The following is a 20,257-nucleotide window of genomic DNA, read 5'->3' on the forward strand; positions in this document are numbered from 1 at the left end:
AAACTGTGCAGGAACCTGGAGGCAGGAGCTGATGCAGAGGCCATGGAGGAGTGCTGCTTCTTACCCCCCGTTAGTCCCCATGCCCTGTTCAGCCTGCTTGCTTATAGAACCCAGGACCACCAGCCCAGGGGTGGCACCGCCCACAGTGGATTGGGCCTTCCCACATCAATCACTAATTAAGAAAATGCCTTATAGGCTTGCCAACAGCCTGATCCTACGGAGGCATTTTATCAGTTGAAGCTCCCTCCTCCCTGATGACTCTAGCTTGTGTCAAGTTGATGTAAAACTAGTCAGAATATGTATAAACATACTATTCAGCAATACTGTCTCTAAAAGCCTTATAGCCATTCTTGGCTTGTGCAAAACTGTGCAAATACCATGTTATTGACTGCATTTGTTTGTATATGACTGGAAGCAACTTAACTTCTTTCAATATAATTAGCCAAAATGCCAAAAATCAAAGGCAAAAAGAAAATCCTGAAAGCAGGAAAAGAAAGAAGTCTATCTATCTACCTACCTATCACCTATCTAACTACCTGTCTCTATCTCTATCTATCTGTCTGTCTGTCTATCTTTCTTTCTATCTATCAACCTATCTGGCTATCTATCTACCTGTCATATAGAGAAGTTCCAAAAAGACTAGCAGCCAGCTGCTCACCTGAAACCTTAGAGGTTGGAAGGGAACGAAGTGATAGGTTAAAAGAGCTGAATTTAGGAGGAGAAACCCCACCAACGGTGACTACTCTATCCAACAATGACGTACTTCAGACATGACCAAGATCACAGCCTGTTCCAGATAAGGCTGAAGAAGCCTAGCACTACTGTCCAGTCACTGTTCTATCAATATAAGGAGACATCAAGGCCAAGACTACTTAGAAAATAAAGCTTCAGATGCCTACTCCATTACCATCATGGTGGAAATCGTGGCAGGCACAGCAGGCATGGGGCTGGAGAGCTAGCTGAGAGCTACACCCTGATCCTCCCACACAGGGATTCTCTGGCCTTGACTTTAGAAACCTTAAAGCCCACCCTCAGTGACCTGCTTTCTCTAGCAAGGCTACACCGCTTAATCCTCGTAATACTTTCAAATAGCGCTACTTCCTGGTGACTAAGCACTCAAATACAGGAGCCTATAGGAGCCATTCTTATTCAGATCACCACAACTACCAAGCGTGGTCTTTCTAAAAATGCTAAAGGGGGTTATTCAAGTTCAAAGGAAAGGACACTATCTAGTAGTAGCACAAAAGCAATGAATGCATTGGGCAGAGGATGAATATATTAATATTTAATGTATATAATGTATATAAATTATTGATATTCTTAGTATAAAAATCTAAACATAAAAGGATAGAATGATGGCTCTGAGTTAAGAGCATGTACTGCTCTTCCAAAGGACTTGAGTTCAGTTCCCATCACCAGAGTTAAGGCAGCTCATAGTCACCTGTAGCTCCAGCTCTACGGAGAACCAACACCTATGGCTGCTGTGGAAATTGCACTCACACGTACATATTCCAAACACACATACAAACACATTCACATAATTTAAAAATAGAATAAATCTTGTCGGGCCTGGTGGTGAAAGCCTTTAATCCCAGCATTTGAGATGCAGAGGCAGGTGAATTTCTGAGAGTTCAAGTCTAGCCTGTTGTCATAGAGAGTTTCAGGACTCTATAGAGAGACTCTGTCTCAAAAAACTAAATAAATAAAATATTTTTAAGAAGGACAAAACTATTAAAATATTAGCAATAATAGTTTGTTAAGGAATATATAATGTAAAAAAAGTATAAGATTTAAAAATACAGTTGATACAAAAATGATGTAGGAGTGGAATAAGTATGTTAGATTTGTTTATTTCAGGGTGTTGCTATTTGAGGGTTTCAGTTTTGGCTCTGAGTGTTTTGAGATAGAGCCTCAAGTGGCCAAAGCTGGCCTCAAACTTGAACCCTTGACTGTGCTGCCCTCACCTCTCAGGTGATGGAATTACAGGCCTGCATCTCCACTTGTTTTTAATGCGATATAAGTTAAGTTATTTCCTCAGAACAGCCTATTATAACTTGAAGATACCTTACATAAGAGTCACTGCAAAAGCCAAACAAAAGTGGTTAGAAAATGCACAAAATATTTAAGAAAAAGTCATAGCATACTGAGAAAATCATTTAGTCACAAAGGATACCGATAGCATGAGAGAAAGAAAGGAATGAAGGAGCTACAAAATAACTGGAAACAAATAATAAGAGAACAGGAAAGCAGTCCTTACTCATTAATAATTATCCTGAATATTAATAAATTTTCCAATCACCACCCCCTCCCCCACCAGGGCCCAGGGAACAGTTCAGAAGATGGAACAGAAAGAATGGAAGGGTCAGAGGTTGGACGGGAGTGCTAAGACATAGTGTCTTCTGGACATAACACAGCTCTGTGCTTGTGAATTAACTACAGCTACAGTTACCTGCACAACACTGGACAGTCATCACGACATCATACTTGAGGCAGGAGCTTAGGAGGCCCCGCCCCTCAAGGTGGGACTATGAGCAGTTAATGGATACAAGGGAAGAGGGGTGTCATTTTCTTCAATGGTGTAGCCACTGATAAGTTGTTCATATTGGTTCCAGGAGCTAACACCCACCCATGCTCATACAGGCAGAGCTTACTCATAAGTGAACTCAGTGGTTCCAAAAACAAAAGACATCAAAGTCTTAGAGGGCTTGTTAAAAAGAAGGGTGAGAGAGAGAGAGAGAGAGAGAGAGAGAGAGAGAGAGAGAGAGAGAGAGAGAGAGAGAGAGAGGAAAAAGGAAAATAAAGAGTGAAAATGACCACGAATCAGAGTCCAAGGAGACAGCTCAGTGGATAAAGGCACTTGCTGCCCAACCTAATGACTGGAGCTCAGACTCTATGCCTCACACAATGGGGGAGAAAACTGACTCCACAAACGTGCCCTCTGTCCTACACACACACACATACACGCACGCACGCATGCACGCACGCACACACACATACAAACACACACCACGTGGGGTTCCCCTCTGTATGTTGTGAATATGTTTTATTACCACTAGATAATAAAGAAGCTGCTTTGGTCTATGGCAGGGCAGAGTAAAGCCAGGCAGGAAATCCAGAGACAAAGAGAAAGAGAGTAGGCAGAGTCAAGGAGATGCCATGTAGCTACCAAAGGAGAAAGATGCCAGAACCTTACCTGGTAAGCCATAGCCTCGTGGCAATACACAGATTAATAGAAATGGGCTACTTTAAGGTTTAAGGGTTAGCTAGAAATATGCCTGAGCTGTTGCTTAAACAGTGTTATAACTAGTGATTATTCGAGTCTGGGCGGCAGGGGTAATGAAAAAGCTGTCTCTGTCTACAAGCCCACTAAATAAATGCTCTAAAAAAGAAACAGTTCTTTAAATCATGAAGTTGCAAATAAATTTATATGGGATGATAAAACACATGGAAAGTGTGAAATGCAAAAATAACTTTGGCGTGTATCAGTGGTAGAATGCTTGCCCACTATGTGGAGACCCTGGGTGCAGTCTCCAGAAGAACTAAAGAAAGGGGGAAAAAATGTGAGGCTGCTATGCTGAATTTTTTTTTCTTGAAAGAGAGTCTCCTAATATATCCCAAAGTGGCCTTAAAGTCACAGTCCTCTGGATAGACCCTCTTAAGTGCCAGGATTACAAGCACACAAGCATGCCCAGCCCATCTGCACACAAAAGGATATAAAATACACTACACTGGGCTGGAGAGATAGCTCAATGATTAAGAACATTTGTTGCTCTTGCATGGGACCCAAGTTCAGTTCCAAGCAAACACACAGTGTGTAAAACCGTCCATAATTCCAGTTCCAGGGAGAACAGATGCCCTTTATTGACCTCCAAGGGCACCAGGCACCAATTTGCTGCACTGTACCTACACACAGGCAAAACATTCTTACAAATCAAATAAAGTCACTAAATCTACAAATTAATAGATAGAGGTGGGCGGTCCTTGGGCTTCCCACAGGTCAGGAAACCCTGATTGCTCTTCGAGCAGATGAGGGAGGGGAACTGGATCGGGGGAGGGGGAGGGAAATGGGAGGCAGTTGCGGGGAGGAGACAGAAATCCTTAATAAATAAATAAATTTAAAAAAAAAGAATTAAACAGGGAACTCAAATGGAAAAGAGACAAGAACAAAATGAAAGCAAAAAAAATAAAATAAATAAATACATTAATTACATCTTTGAAAAGAAACAAATGATGCTTTTGGTCTATGAAGGAACCAGCTGAAGAGCTAAGAGACAGTATGGGATAGAACATGTACTAAAAACACTTTAAATTTTTTCTTTTAAAACTGGGCATTATGGAGAGGCCTGAAATTCCAGTAAAGCTGAGACAGGAGGTCAAAAGTTCAAGGGCCCTCATGGGCTACAGAGGAAGACGCTGTCAATAATAATAATAATAATGCATGAGGTATATACAGGAATATATAACAATAATAGATTTTATCATATATAATAATTATATATTATATAAAATATATTGAATTTTATTATTATTATATACATATATATGAGACTGTACAAGCTCCTCAAAATAAGAACACTGTTTTTTTCCAGTGAATGAAAATGAACAGAGCAACAAGAAGAATTCTGTGAGAAAAACTATTGGACCAGATCTGAGGTGAGATTGCTCAGGGCTGTGCTGAGAACTGTTGGCTTTCTGCCTTGGATTGAAACCTGACCACTAAAGAAGAGATTTCACATTTCTCTCTTTGGACAAATGAAAGGGAAGCTACTACACAGTTTACACTTACTTTCTTCCAACACGGTGTCTTAACAACTCACTCAGTAAACAGCAAAGGCCTCCAATTCACAAGCTGTTTAAACTGAGAGAGCTGTGGTTCAGAATAAAGCATCTGGATACAAACCTTTTTTTTCCCCCTTTTGGAAAGATTTCTGTGATAGCGATTCAGACAGTACTCAGGAAAATATAAGAATGATTGAAAAGTCTCTGTGGTGGGAGAAGGTATGGTGGGCAAGAATAAAAGACAAGGAAGAGAGACAGAAAGTTAGAAAAACTGCACAACTGCACAAACACTGACTGCCAGGGTCCAGGAGCCTAACTGCAGCCAATAGGCAAGTCTTTTTGAGGAATAAGAAGGAAAAGAAATCTCCCTGGCCGTGTCAAGAGCTTAAAGCACACTCGTTTTAAAAATTACTAAATATGGCCAATATGGGGATGTGTGCCTACAAACTAAGCCCGAAGCCCTCCCAAGACTGGGGCAGAAGGATTGTCACAGTTTGAGGCCAGCCTGGGATACCAAAAAGTGAGTTAGCCAAGGCTACGTAAAAGACCTTGTCTCAAAAACAAAATCACTGAATATGAATTTTGATGATATTTTCAAAAAGAATAAGCATTGCTACACTTTTTCTTAAACATTGCTTCCCAGCATCTGACATCTACTAGGGACTAGGAGGTAAATGCATATTTTTCTTTATTATTGAAAAACCAATGTTTTAAGTTGAAAGCTTTAAATATTCAAAAGTCACAAAAAGGTACAGCGTGAGCAGTTTGCTCCGCCCCCCTCACCTGGCAGCCATTCTACTGGTCTCTTGTGTTTCTGTTCAAAGATATCTTATATGCATACACAGAAAGACTTCCCTCTCCCCTCACTCTTCACCTTCTAATATCAATTTGCCATGGAACCACCAAATTTAAATTCAAATAAAAACCAAAAGACTATTTCGATAATCCTAACTCCTTCTATGAATGAATTACCTATGAGCAAACCTCTCTTGAAAACATAGCGTTTTCTTTTCAATACCTCCATTCCCACTGACTGTTAAGAAAGAACTGTTGGCAAAGGAAAGCAGGATGTCTAGAAAACTGAACTGTACACAACTACCAGCAAATCAACTCACTTAATTTCTGGTCCTGGATTCTGGTCCCTGAAAACCCTGTATAGATCGTCCATGTTCCCACCACGGAAATTTCTCAGAGATTTTATTAGCTCTCTGTGGAGAGCTGTTCTGAGATCCAGCGCGGCTTCTTTACTACGTCCAAGAGGCGGGAAGAAGGAAATGGGAAGCTGAATTTGAATGTTTGATTCTCGTAGACTAGCAACAGGAAATGAAAAACGGGTGAAAAGAAACCACGAGGTCTTTCCTTCGTTAATCAGTAACTCACATACACTAGCACTAAATTAGACCGTCCAGACTTCCAGTGCAATTTCACAGGTGGGCCCCAGCACCCGACCAGCTGGACAGGTTAGTTAAGTTCCTCCCCAAAGACGCAGCCACAGAGAAAAGAACTGTAGAAAATGACTCCGGGTAGGCATGGAGGTGCACAGGTGTAATCCCAGAATTTAGGAGGTAGGAGGATCAGGAGTCTAAAGTCATCCGTAGCTAAACCTTCAGCTGAAGATCTGCTTGGGCTACATGGAACCCTTGTTAAAAAGGAGAAGGAGAAGGGCTTGGAACTAACTGGAACCAGACAATGGGGAGGAAGAAGACAGGGGAGGGCTTTATGCTGTGCTGTCAAGGATACTATACTACTACTGACGTGGACACCAGTCCTGCGCTGGTCCCCACCCAGCTGCAACCCAGCCCCAATGGGCTATGTGGGCAGGGACATTCCTGAGCCTCAGTTTCTCCAGTGATAAAGAAGCATCAAAAACAAATGTGTCTCTACACTCTGCTCCATGTAATCCCATCACATGCTCCAATCCCTACAGGGCGGAGGCTCTGGGACTGCCGAAAAAAATGCCAGCTTCTGGCCTGACTTCAGCAAATTTGTGAGGATTTTAGTAAAAGTTCATCTACTCTATTCCTGCAGCAAGCTTCACAGTACTACTTCAAGAAAAAGAAACAGGCAAAGATTATCTAAGATAAAACCAAGATTTCTGTCTTGACATGTCAGAAAACAGGCATTAAGTTGGTGAAGGGTCCTCTCAGATCTAAGCCAAGATGACACAGACCAGAAGAGATAAGTGAGCCGCTTTGATGTGGAAGGAAAAGCACCCAAACATCACTCACTGCTAAACAAACAGCCAACACAGTTTATAAACAAAGTGTTGAATGTTTTTCTGGAACCAGACCTAAATTTATAGCACCCTGACCTCCAGAATGGATCTTCTCTACTCAGCGCAGAGCAGAAACACTTCTACCTGTACTTTGTAAGAAGTGGGGAATTTGACAATAAACCCAACTGCGTGCTGCATAAATGTGTTCATGCTCTCCTGAGTGGCAGCATGATGTAAGGGTACATGGAGGTGGGCACACCTAGTCTCAAGTTCCCAATCTCTTCCCAACTTATGTACATCATAGGCAAGGAAGTAACCTCACTGAGTCTCAGCATGGGGTAACTGCAACCTCTTTGGATCATTACAAGTTGTAAAAGGCATATAGTACATGTCTAGTCACGTGTTCATTTCTTCCTTCTCTTCCAAAACTCTTTAAGGTAGTTACTAGACGAAAACCTACTAGAAAATCCCCAGTCGAATTAAATCTCAATCATGCCCAACTGCCTAAGTTTCTAAAGGATTCTTGTATTTATATAAACAAAATGTGTTTTCATAATATTCATAATATTATGAAACCAAATATATTATCAGACCATATATACGTGGTCAGTTCTGCTTACTATCAGAAACAAAGCCTATGAAATGGCTACTCCTTTTGCACCAACCTTGCATCTACAATTAAACGGACTTCACACGACTCTAAACAGAAAGTTCACAGTAAGGATTTGATGTCTGCTGTCCCTAGATCTCCTGAAACAGCAAGATTAAAAATCAACATGTCTGTATTTTCATCCCAGGTCTGCCATTTGTTAGCTGTAGGAATTTAAGAAGGTCACTTAGTAGTCTTAATCCTTGGCTTCCTCGTGTCTGCAACACATATGGTAGACTCATCCTTCTCCGCTCTGTAATGACTGCAAGGGCCCGAGCACTTACTATGTCCAAAATGCAGGGCTGGAAAGAACATTTCTAACTTGAGCAGAGACCTTTTTTGGGTTGCCCCTTCTATATTATCCATCCTGCCCTCTTCTACTTTGAAGCACAGAAGACAGAGACTTTTATGATAATAGCAAAAAGCTGTGTAAACTTCTTCACGGGCTTCCTAAAATGCCCTTCCAATTTGGCACACCCTATCACAGCAATACTGGATTTCTCCCTAAACAAAAATGGTCACGGATGTCAAAGGCAAGCGAGTGAGTGACTGGTGAACTGTGTCTAAATGATTTTCCTTGTGACCACAGCTAGCCTGGAATAAGCCCCTGCCAGCAAGAAGAGAGAACACACTTCACAGGCAGGGAAGGCATTGTTCAAAGTAATGAGTTCTGCATCACTTGGTCCACAATTCACAGCTGAGTCTGGTTTTCCTAGACAAAGAGCAATAAGCAAATGGGGGGATGCTCCTCGGCTCGTCTGTGACCTTCTAATCTTTATTAAACTCCTGAAGTGGTGAAGGAAAGGAGGCCAGAATCTTCCCTAGCCTTCTGTCCTAGGAACGACAAAAGCAAATGTTTACCGACCCTGGCCAGTACTTCAAGAGAGCTCCTGCAGGGGACTATAAACGATTTCAATAGTCTGTAGTCGCTGAAACTCACGCTAACATGAAAGTTAAACGGTTACCCTGCCTTCCTTTCACCGGTCCATAATTTTGGATCTGCCCTTTCTCCCCCTCAGAGAAACAGGAGTCACAATCCTTCAAGCACAGAGACCCACTCTGTTCTTCAGAGGGAGCTGGCAGCAGGTTCATTATGTCCTGAGACAGGGAACCAGAACAAAGAGCTGCTGAAGCACTCACCTAACTTCCCTGGGAAACCTGAGCTGAAGGCCTCTTGGTTTCTCCCACACTAAGCACAGTACTTGCCTAGACCACAAGTTTGAAGACTGTGTCAAAGTACACACACACACACATAGTCTTATCTAAATTGCTTTTTAAAAAGCACACTCATTTTTAAATAAGACATTTTTTTGGTTAAGTTTTTCGATTTGAGTTTGGTTTTACTCTTAAGAATGCCGGAAGTTTCCGTGGAGATGCAGCTAGCGGCAGGGTGCTGTCATATCATACGTGAGGAGCTGCAGCTGACCTCCAGCACTGCTGGACGAAAGAACCATCAGAGGTGGGGTGCCCCTCCCCCTGAAAACCAGAAGCCACATTACAATTATTCCAAAACTTAGAACTCTTAACTCACTGAGGACAAGGAATTGAATGTATTCATCTTGCTTACAAATAAATTCTCAACAAATAATTGTTGGCTAAATGAATGACTTAACTATAAAACATTTTACTAAGAATTTTCACAAGGGCTAGGCAGAGAGCCTGAGAGTAAACAGCTTTCCTAGCATGCAAAAGTAAGGTCTTGGGTTCAATCCCCAGCAATGCACACATGCACATAGTACTTTGTGCTATTTCCACAACATATTTCCTAATACGAGACACCTTTATCATGTCTTTTTTATAACTCTATCTATATAATTACGTAATAGACTGATTTTCAAAATAAATCTACTTGAAGGCAATGACAGGGAAAATATGTCAAACAGAAAGAAGCCAGGATTTTTAACGCATTTGATTGCAAGCCACTCTAAGTCTGGCTCTGCCCACCAACCTCTCCTCCCTTTGTCTCCTTCCCAGTCCTCCTCCGGGCACTCCCAATCTCATTATCCCATGATCTGCTAAAGCAGCAGTTTACCTCCCGGAACAGGCAGAAGAACACATCACTGAGAATAGGGAATCGGAGCCCCAAACAGGGTCACAAAGTACTTGAACCTGAAAATTAAGTTTTTCTAAATTTCAATAGAAGACTTTTTTGTTTTGTTTTTTATTTTTTTTTCGAGACAGGGTTTCTCTGTAGTTTTGGAGCCTGTCCCGGAACTAGCTCTTGTAGGCCAGGCTGGCCTCGAACTCACAGAGATCCACTTGCTTCTGCCTCCCAAGTGCTGGGATTAAAGGTATGTGCCACCACCGCCCGGCTAGAAGAGTATTTTTAAATATATTTTAAGTATATATATATATTTTTTTTTTGGTTTTTCGAGACAGGGTTTCTCTATGGTTTTGGAGCCTGTCCTGGAACTAGCTCTTGTAGATTAAGTATATTTTTAAAAAAATATTAGAGCTACATGAGATGCACAATGTCTAGACATTGATAAGGAAAAGGATGGAGGAGAAAACTTTACTTGAGTGCTATTTACCAATTGTTTTGAAAAGTAGTATGCTGGTGTCATTGCCGTTTGCTGTTGGCACTAGACTAAATCATCTTTAAAGTCCTGGTACATCTAAATGCTCGCTATTCTGGAATGTATAGTGTTCAATGCAAAATCCTTACGTTACTTAATTCAAGTTATTTTAGGCCAAAGTTTGTCCCAAGAAAAGTAACTCCATTTTAAACTTTAATGAACAGTTATGTAAATTCCATTTGGTTTATTTAATAGCAAGTAGCTCACAATCACGATGCAAAATAGGAATGCAGTCTAAAGATGCATAGAAACAAGAAGTTACAGCACCCACTAGGAACCCTGAAGATTTGTACTCTTGCCAAAACTCACCTGGGTGTAAACAAATGGAATTTAAAAGGAGGGCAGGGCGGGGGGGGGGGGGGGGGTTCAAGACACAATATTAAAAAAAAATGACTCTCAACAGACAATTGAGGAAGACAAGTCTGCAATAAGACGTCTTAAAGCATTCGTTTTATGAACAAGATCGTAACCCCAGCAGTAAGCAAAACGCGGAGAGCATCTGGAAAAGCAACGCCTCTGCTGCCACAGAAAGCCTTTGTTCCCAGTCACCGGTATTTTTACACTCGTTCATATGGAGAGATCGGGTTCTGTGCACTATAATCGCGCTGTGTGGTTTAGAGAACGCAGGCGCTACGGGGTTGTCCACACGCTGCAGAAAGAAGGTTCAGACCTGTCCTCCTAAGACCCAAGACGAACTAAATTAAAAATAAATAAATAAAACCTCACCAGCAAGTAAAGTCTTATTCATCTCCTCTTCCATAAGTTAAGAGGAGGAAACCTGAATGAATGCTCCCATAAGCAGTTTCTCATCATTGTTTTCCTTCCACGATCAATAGGATAACGCAGGAGAAAAAGTTTCACATTTCCTATTTCATGCAGTTGGTCATCACTTCAGTGCTAAAGTCTTAAAGGGAAAATGAGATCGTAAGTTGACTCCAAGTTCCAAACAAAAAAAAAAAAAGTCTAGAAGAGAAGGAGCGGACTCCACAGTTAAGCAAAGCAAGGCAAGTCTGTTAGTCAAGTGGCGTCTCCGACCCGTATTGTTGCCATGGGATCCCGCGCAGGCGCACAAAGCGCCATCGCAGCCCGGGCGTCGCTTTGGTAACCTCCGATTTGTCCCAGGAAAGGGCAATTGGAGTAAATCCTCCCCGCGCCTAATGCCCGGAGTTTTTTGAACCGCCGGACTCGAGCGTGCAATTGAAAGCGCGCTCCCGAGACCGCAGAGCTGCTCTCCTGGCCGCCTGAGGATCTGGGAGCCGTCATGGATCACCCCGCAGCGATGCCCGACCCTCCCAGAGGCTGGACGTCTGCAACCAGGGCAGGGAAGGCGAGAGGTTAGGTCTCGCTCAGGCGCACAATTCCACGCTCTCCTTCAGAAGGCCACGAGCTACTGTGGTCCAGTTCATCGCCCGGGGCATCCTGGCACACTGCACAGTCCACAGCGCGCGGGGCTGGGACTGCCCAGAAAGAACTCAGCCACCTGCTCGCGCGACGCTGGAGAGGCAGTCCAGTCCTCCTCTCCCTGCTCGCGTCCCTTTCCCTGCCCCCCACCCCTCACTGCACTGACCTCCTCAGCTGAGTATCCCGCGGTTGAAGGACCCTCGGAGTTTTTGGTACTGGCGCAACCTCCCGAAAGCTGGCGTGATCTACCTGCTAGTGGCCCGGTGTGACTCCAATCTCAAGTCCCTGCCAAAAGACAAAACAGGCCCCACGACGGGGCACCACTCCACACCAGGAGGCAGAACCCACAGAGGAGCTCGGCGCAGAGACCTGCGCTGCCGCCACAACCTGCTTTCTCATTCAAATCCTCAGGCTCACACTGGAGCCCCCTCCCTTCTAGCCCGCAGCTCAGGGCAAATCCGGAACTGGAGCGCGCGAGAGTGGACTGGAGCTCCTGCCTCCTCGGCTGCCCCAGCAGGATAGTAATGGGGGCGAAGAATTGGACCTGGACCCCCTAGGCCGACACCCTCCTGAATGGGTTCCCTGCTAGGCACAGGCCGGAGCCCCTGGGAATAAAGATCTTATGTTCTCCCCCGCAGCAAATTTCAAAGACTCCCAAACCCAGGGCCACCCCCCAGTTGAGTCTCAGTTTAGGTGATGGGTAAAGGAGCTTCAAAAACAAAGTTGGAGAGTCCAGGGGACGCCAGTTGTGCAATGCTCTTACAACAGTTTGAAGAGCTTATGAAATAAAGCTCCAAACGACCCATTTTCCCTCTTCCCCTTACCCTTTTTCCAATAAATGTAGCATCTGTTAACAGAGGTAAGTCACGGAGATCCATTTTGAGTAAACTACAAGTCAAATTGAGGAACGGGGAGCGTGGGCTGGAGCTTATTTTGTTATCTCCTAGTCTCTTCCAAATGCCCCTTTTTGGCATTAATTAACAAGTCAGTTAATCCTCGGCTCAACCGCTCCGCTAGAGGGCTGGAGAAGCTAATGCGCGGTCAGAGAGCACACCGGTGGCAGAAGGACGTTTGCACCCAGCAAGTGTTCAAAAGATCACGACAGATGACCGCCCCAACAGTGGAGAGCAACCAGCGTGGTGCGATGCGGTCCGGCTTCGGAATTCCAGGATTTGCATTTATCAATCTTCATTCAACCTGCCCTATTGTTAGTTAGTTAAAAGCTTGGCTAGGAGGAACTGAGGACGCGGCTCCTCACGCACCTTTCAAAGCAACTTTTCTCCAGTAAGAAAGTCAGGAGCGCTGGCACGGCAGCATAGGTTTGGCAAAGGTTGTCTAAGCCTAGTGACAACGTAAACAAAAGTCTTTATTGTCACGCGTGAATCTGCTTAGAAAGCAATAAACGAGGAGGGCCTGGATCGACGATAGTCCTCTTTGACAGACGGTTGGAGGGTGGGAGGAGGGACGCACTGTGACCCCTCAGCACAAGATCTAGTGTTTCACCTTTTCATCCCCGCTCAGCCGATACCATAGAAACAACCCATTTGTATTATTCCGTTGAACAGAGGCAATTACAATGTCAACAGCAAAGCACCATGGGCAAAAAGAAACTTTATCCTGAAAAGCTATCCTGGACTCTCAGGGGGAAAAAAAAGAAAGGAAGGAAGAAAGAAAAGGAAAGGAAAGGAAAGAAAAGGAAAAAGCCACCAGAATAGCAGTACAGTGCAAGGAAGAAATCAATTTAGAAAAAAAGAAAGAAAGAAATCCCAAGTTTTTCTTTGCTCCTTTTTTTTTCTTTAACCAGACCGCAAATACCCAATTTTCAAGAAATTAAATAGGGTTGAGGGTGTAAATGCATCATGTGCTTTGAGGCCCTAAACATAATTGCAAGCACCAAATATATAAATAAATAGTAAACAAATAAGAAAAAAAAAAGAAAAAAAATTGGCAGGTCATTTTTCCGCCTCCAAATTGCTTTTGTGTGTGTGTGTAGAGAAGGGTTGTTTAGAGTTTTGTTTGGGTGGCAATCACCATGGTGAACAGGGGAAAAAAAAGGCAAGATAATTAAACTCCCCATCAGTCATGTTTATCCATCGCTCGGCCTCCTGTGTTTGTCTTCTGGAACCGAAAGCTCTCAGATGCACAGGTTGAAAAGTACACTCAAACACTAACTTCTTGACAAGAGTGTTTATGCCAAGGAGTCTTGATTTTGGTACTGTTTATTTCTGTAGTTCGTGAACTTTAAAATTTTAAATCACACCACATTTCAAACCTATGGAAAACAGGAATGAAAACTTGTGTCACAGCTCTGAAGGGAAAGGCTTCCCCAATGGAAGTGTTGCAGTACTGAGAGGAAAGGTATCCTGGCAGCCGGGAGCCAAGGAATACCACAAAGTAACACCATACAACAACCCTTACCTAAGAGATTTCTTGTAAAAGATGCAAGAGGGTGGCTGCATCTTTTGGAAGCAATGGGGAACTGAGCAGAAGACAGACATTAGGGTATCTTGGGTAGTAGTTTTCCAGGGTGGAGGTTGGTGGGATTTCAAGCTCAGGAATCAGATTTTGCTGAGTTTTCAAATCTGAAAGTGAGCTCAGACCTTTTGACCCAGTAATACATTTTATAAATTTCTTTTAAAGTTACCTGTATTATCTTATGTGTTTTGTGTTTTGCCTGCTACTGTGTAACAGTTTCGCCTGGGGATTGAAATACACCATCCTTAGGAAGTTCCTTAAACAATAAGGAAGTTCCTGAAACTGATGGGATTCACTAGGCCTCTCCCTATGTGGTGAATAATAAAAGCTGAGCATCCCTGTCAGTGGAAATGAAGTGGGATGCAAAGGAGACTCTGAGACCAGACCAGCGGTCTGGAAGAAGCAGAAGTCATCTGAGCAGGCTGTGAAAGATTTAGATCAACTCTTACATCTGGAAAGGACATCCTCGAACCTGCCGATCTGCCTGCAGACTGTACAGAGTGTTCCAGATTTCCAGCTTTTGTGAGCTGGGGTGGGCTTTGGTGATGCAGCTGTCTTGGAGTCAATTTTGAACCTGCAGGTGACCCATATTCCTGTAAGTAACCTAAATAAAACCTAAGGTTCACCAGTTTGGACTTTGGTGTTCTATGTACTTTGGACTGTCGTGGGCTCACTATCTGGGTGAATAGATGTATGTATTGTGTCTCCCCAGGAAAAATATTGTCACATAACACCAGCATGTATGTCTTTGCAGCAAGTACATGCCTGATGCCCATGGAGGCCAGAAGTTGTTGGATCCCCTGGGACTGGAATTCCAGATGTTTGTGGGTGCTGGGGATTGAATGGGGGTCCTCTGGAAGAGCAACCAGTACTCTTAGCCACTGAGCCATCATCACTCCAGCCGCTCTTCCTGCTCTCTAAAATAAACCCTTAAGCTAAAACCCTAGCTCCTGGCCCTTATTACTCTTCCCCCTCCCTAATCACTAACTGTAAGGTTAATAAGCTCATACACAAGCGTGCATGTTTTGAAATGTGTGTGTTTTGAAGCACACACACACACACACACACACACGTGTTTCCATTTTGGTTGTTTGAGACAGAGGCTCCTGCAGCCCAGGCTAACCTCAAACTCATTGTGTAGCAGAGGCTATCCTTGAAATTCTGATCCTCCTTCTTCCATCTCCAAAGTGTTGGGATCACAGATTGTCTTTTCTCACATGGCTTTTAAAAAACACTATTGAGAAAAGAGAATTAAATTGCTAGACATGGTGGCTCATGCCTGTGATCCTAGAAATAAATGAGGCATGAGAGTTACAGTGAGCTCAAGGCTAGCCTGGAACACAGTGAAATCCAGGACAGCTAGGGTCACAGTGTGACAACAAACAGGAGGTGTGTCACTGATTACAAACAAGAAAGTGTCACTACTTTGACAACTTCATGGAAGTAGGAGTGAATTTTTTTTCCCTGCTTGTGAAAAAAAGAGAGAGAATAGTAACAACATTATTAAATAGTGGGTTATGAGTAACCAGCCCCTGTGATTGCATAACCTTTTCCAAGGTACCAGAGTCAACAGAAAAACAAAGCAAATAGTACCTCCAATACCCACCACCATCGTCCCTCCCCATCCCCCATCCCCCATCCCCAGGACTGGCTAAAGGGGAATTCAAGGCAATGGAATCTACAGTAAAACTCCTCTTACCTATGTATCCTGTGTGGCTAGGACCTTTCCTAGATGGTCTCCTGTCATAAAAGTTAGAATCCTTTATTCTAAGTCTTTTCCAAGGTCCCAAGATCAAGGGACTCCTGCTGGTACCTTAATCCAGTTCTGCTAAGAAATCCAGGCTAGGATCTTCCTGCTTCCCCAGACACAAGGACCTCACCCCTATAAAAGTCACCAAAAGCCCTGGACAGGGTCCCTAGATTTAAAGTCTTCAATGCAGCAAAGGGACTATGAGAACATGATTTGTCTTAAATGCCTTGAACTGGTTGGTGGACGGCATCTTTCCTACCTCCACCTCTTCACCGACTAAGCCTTAAATTCTAAGGGAGGCCTCTCATTAATTATCCCGGCAGGTCCCTGCCAGGCCTCCCTTCTAAATAGCTGCCAGATTTCTACATATCACTGCTTCCTTGATACTGAACGTGCACTGACGATCAGGATCACAGGAAACCCTGCAAGCGGTGTCTGGTACTCCGACATTGATTAATAAGCCTTATACTGAGCCTGCTAGGCTGCACATTGAGAAGGATTTGTAAAGAAAACTGTGCTACTAATAAATGTGTGTGTTGGAAGGAGATTGTCCCACCTGAGCAAAAACCAGTACTTTTGGATGTGAGGGGAGAAAAGAACCCTCCCGAAAGCACTCCAATCTAACCAGCAATAATACGGAGTTGCAGTCAGAAGCAAGAGCCTGAAAGAGATAAATAACACCTCTGTTTTAATCAATGCATCAGGAAGTCAAGGAACCTGACTTAAGGAGCTTATCAGGGAAGAGTCACCTCCCTTTCAACACATATTTCTCAAGAGGTTGCCAGGCCAAGACCAGCGTTAGGTCATCAGTCATAGCTGAAGTATAGATAGCACTTTAGAAGTAATGAGCAGGACCTGGTCTTATGGCCTGACTTTCTGTGTTGCTCAAGATTTTTAAGAACAAGTAATAAGATCTCACATCAAACCACCAAGCAGGAGAGGCATGTTATTTTTCATGTGACCAACTGTCATACTGAAGATGGGGGGGGGGGGGAAGGGGCATAAGTAGGAAAGCTGTCCTGTGGGAGGGTTGTGCTTTTCACTATTGCTGGAAGGGATTTTAACACATTTGCAAAAATAAAATAGGATAATGAAGCCTGCACATTAGTTCCTCAGTATAAAGTGTTAGATTTAGTCAATTTTACCTATCCAGAAATTGGGTTGGGGGGAGTCAATATAATATGTACATTCATATATTTACACACTTTTCCAGAACTGTGATCTTGTTTATTGGCAAAAATGCATGACTTCAGAGTAACTAAGTAAAACCAATGTGTCTGAGCCCTTCGCAAAATGTCAGTGTATTAGCCACTGTTTTCTAGAGGAGCAGAACTTATAAAATGAATCTCTAGATAGATAAAGAGAAGGGAGTTATTAGGATGACTTACAGGCTGCAGTCTAGTTAATTCAATAATGGTTGCTTATCAACAGAAGGTTCAAGAATCCAGTGGTTGTTCAGTCCAGCAGGTTGTATGTCTCTGCTCATCTTCAGTATACACTAGAATCCTGAAGAACTAGGCTTTAAAGCCAGTAGGTAGGCAAAGAGAAAAGCTTCTCTTCCAGGTACTGATAAGGGCTTTCAGAAGATGCTGCCCCGGTTAGAGGTGTGTTTTCCTACCTCAAAGATCCAGATTAGAAGTAGATCTTCCCACTGCAAATTAAGTAAACTCCCTCACTGATGTTCCCTTCATTTTGGAGTTTTAGTTTATTCCAGATGTAGTCAAGTTGACAAATAGGAATTTCCATCACAGCTAGATACAAAATAAGCTCTCAAAAGTGCCAACAACTCCTTTTACTGTTATCGGACATAGAAATGCATTTGCTATATACAGGGCAGGGGTGTTTTCAAGGCTACGTTCTCCCTGTTCTTTCCTTACCTGTACTTGTAACACCGTTAAAGGATCCGTTCTTTAAACGGATGCTCATATGTTTCCTATAACAAGCCATTAAAATTCTTTCCCCCTTTGTATATGGCGGTGTCTAAGTTATTATGTTATTCACATGCAAATATACATTTCCCATCATAGATAAGGAAAAAAGACACAGGCTTCATTCTGTTTTGCTCTTGTGAATGTGTGAAAACTCCATTGACGAACACTGAGAAACACAAAACACAAGTTTTCCACACCAATGTATGTGTCTGATCTGTGTTTGCTAAAAGAGTGTTGTTAGCTAACTCGTGAGCTGCCTCTCCAGCCCTCATCCTTTTAATTTTATTTATTGCTGCTCTCTCCCTCCCTAACCCCCCTCATATGTTTGTGTGTGCATATGTGTGTGTGTGTGTGTGTGTGTGTGTGTGTATTCTGGTATGTGTTGATGCACATCACAATGTGTACGTAGAGACCAGCGGACAACTTTAAGACGTCTGTTCCCTCTTTCCAGAGTGGGTTCTACTCTGAGTACATCTTGAGTCCTTACACAGAGTCTCACTGTGTACCTCTGGACGGCCTGGAACGCCCTCTGTAGATTTGACTGGTCTCAAATTTAGAGAGAGCGCCTCTCTAGTGATGGAATTAAAGGCTTGTGCCCCCATGCATGGCTCTCTAGCTTCATGTTTGTGTCTTGGTGAAGTAGTGTACCCTGTGACTGCCAGATAAAGAGAAAATAGTAGGTTTTGCTGGAAGTAAATTCATCAGTTGAACTGCCAGCTTTTCTTACATCCAGCAATTCTTCTCGTGAGATTACAGCATTTAAAAGGCAAAAAAAAATGTGCTAATAAAAGTGAATTTCCCCTCCCCCACCCTTTCTCCTCCTCCTGGAGGGGCTGAAGTATCTTACAGGAAGCAAAGAACAGAGCTGAGAACAGAGCCCCCTTTCCTCTACGGGCTTCAGAACCCCCCTCTGGACTCTTGTTTCCAGAAAGACCTCCCACAGAGTCCGTATCTGCTGCTTTGGCTAGAAAAGATGTCTAAGGGAGGTACATTATTCAGAATAGGAAATAATAGTGAAACTTTGAGACTATGCTTTCCCATCAAGGAATACACTTATTTCCATCTTCAAATACACTGTCAGTTCTCTGATTAATCATTACAGATAGTAAAGAAAAACCGAAAGAGATGTTGAAAGAAAGTGAGCCAAGTGCTAAAACAGAATGGAAATCTAAAGCTTTGAAAACCTGAGGGAGAGGGTTTACAACACAAGGAAGCCTGTACTGTTTCCCTTCTATTCAGAATTCTGATAGGGTGCACTCTTTATTGCCAACACATGTTTCGCTTTGTTTTCTTACCCCGCCCCCCAAATAAACCCAAATGGTTAGATTTTCCCACACAAAAATAATAAAGGAGAAAGTGCAGTTTAAAAAAAGACAAGTAAACAAACCATATAATCATGTCTTAGTTTTATTAGATTTTTTTTAATGGTTTTTTTTTTTTTTTTGGTTTTTCAAGACAACATTTCTCTGTGTATTCCTGGCTGTCTTAAAACTTACTCTATAGACCAGGCTGTCCTTGAAGTCTGTCTCTGCCTCCCTAATTCTGGGATTAAAGGCATGTGGGATTAAAGAAATATCATTCTTAGATATTTTAAAAGTTATTTTCTCTTATGAAGTCCTCAAACATGCTGGGTAAACATGCTACCAAGCTCTGAAGTAAATGTTATTTTAAACTCAGGAAACTTTTAGGAAAACTAGTCTTCAGAGTTTAGCATCATGGGATTTGGAGAGGAAGGCTTAGATTAGAAAAAAAGGTTCTGTGGGGCTCAGCAGTTAAAAGCAAGTACTGGAACAGAGGAGCCAAGTTTTTTTTTTTTTTCTTTCTCAGCACCCATATCCAGGGGCTCACAACCACTTGTTACTCCAATTCTAGAAGCTCAAGACCAAACTATAACACAAAAAGATCCTGATAGAAGAAGAATGGGGAGGAGTTGCTTTTGCCTTGTAGACACATCACATGTATTTATAACAAGAAAATAAATAAGATAATGTGCATCTTGGCTATAGGCAGTGTATTTTCTTACACCAGAATATGAACTCAAGACCAGCCTGGACTACCTACCAGTGTCAGGGTTAGAGGACGGTGGAACAGCTCTACAGTCATCCCAGCATTCTGGGGAGTAAGTACTCTTAAGGTTTTAGGGTCCTGACTCAGGCAGTATGTGTGATTTCAACATAGAAAAAGAATTTTAGTTCTCTGCCATTTTTAAATCAATAACTCGGGTAAAAATTTTATCCTTCTCAAGAACTCTGGTGCAGTTTGATGGCTGGGAGGTTTTGCCAGTTTGAAAGGGACAACCTCACAAAACAGACTTCAGCATAACTTCTTACCGTGTTGAAATAAAAGGTGTTAGGGGATGCAAGGCTCAAGATGTGAGGATCTAGCAATGTTTTAGGGGCCAAGAAGGTGTTTTAAGATGTACACATGCAAGTGACTTAAGGTGTGTACATGCACGTTATAAAGGTCTGAGGATAAAAACGT

The 20,257-nt window shown here is 42.8% G+C and overlaps 1 protein-coding gene across 1 annotated transcript in view; it reads right to left on the reverse strand.

Moving 5' to 3' along the window:
- Plch1 (phospholipase C eta 1) overlaps positions 1-11,913 on the reverse strand; it is a 182,826-nt gene extending 170,913 nt beyond the window's left edge. The window contains exon 1 of the mRNA XM_075950576.1: positions 11,787-11,913. The gene's annotated coding sequence lies outside the window, so the exon portion shown is untranslated. The remainder of the gene's footprint in view (positions 1-11,786) is intronic.
- Positions 11,914-20,257: the final 8,344 nt, after the last annotated feature.

Source organism: Microtus pennsylvanicus, chromosome 16 (genome assembly GCF_037038515.1).
Source record: "Microtus pennsylvanicus isolate mMicPen1 chromosome 16, mMicPen1.hap1, whole genome shotgun sequence".
Taxonomy (NCBI): Eukaryota; Metazoa; Chordata; class Mammalia; order Rodentia; family Cricetidae; genus Microtus; species Microtus pennsylvanicus.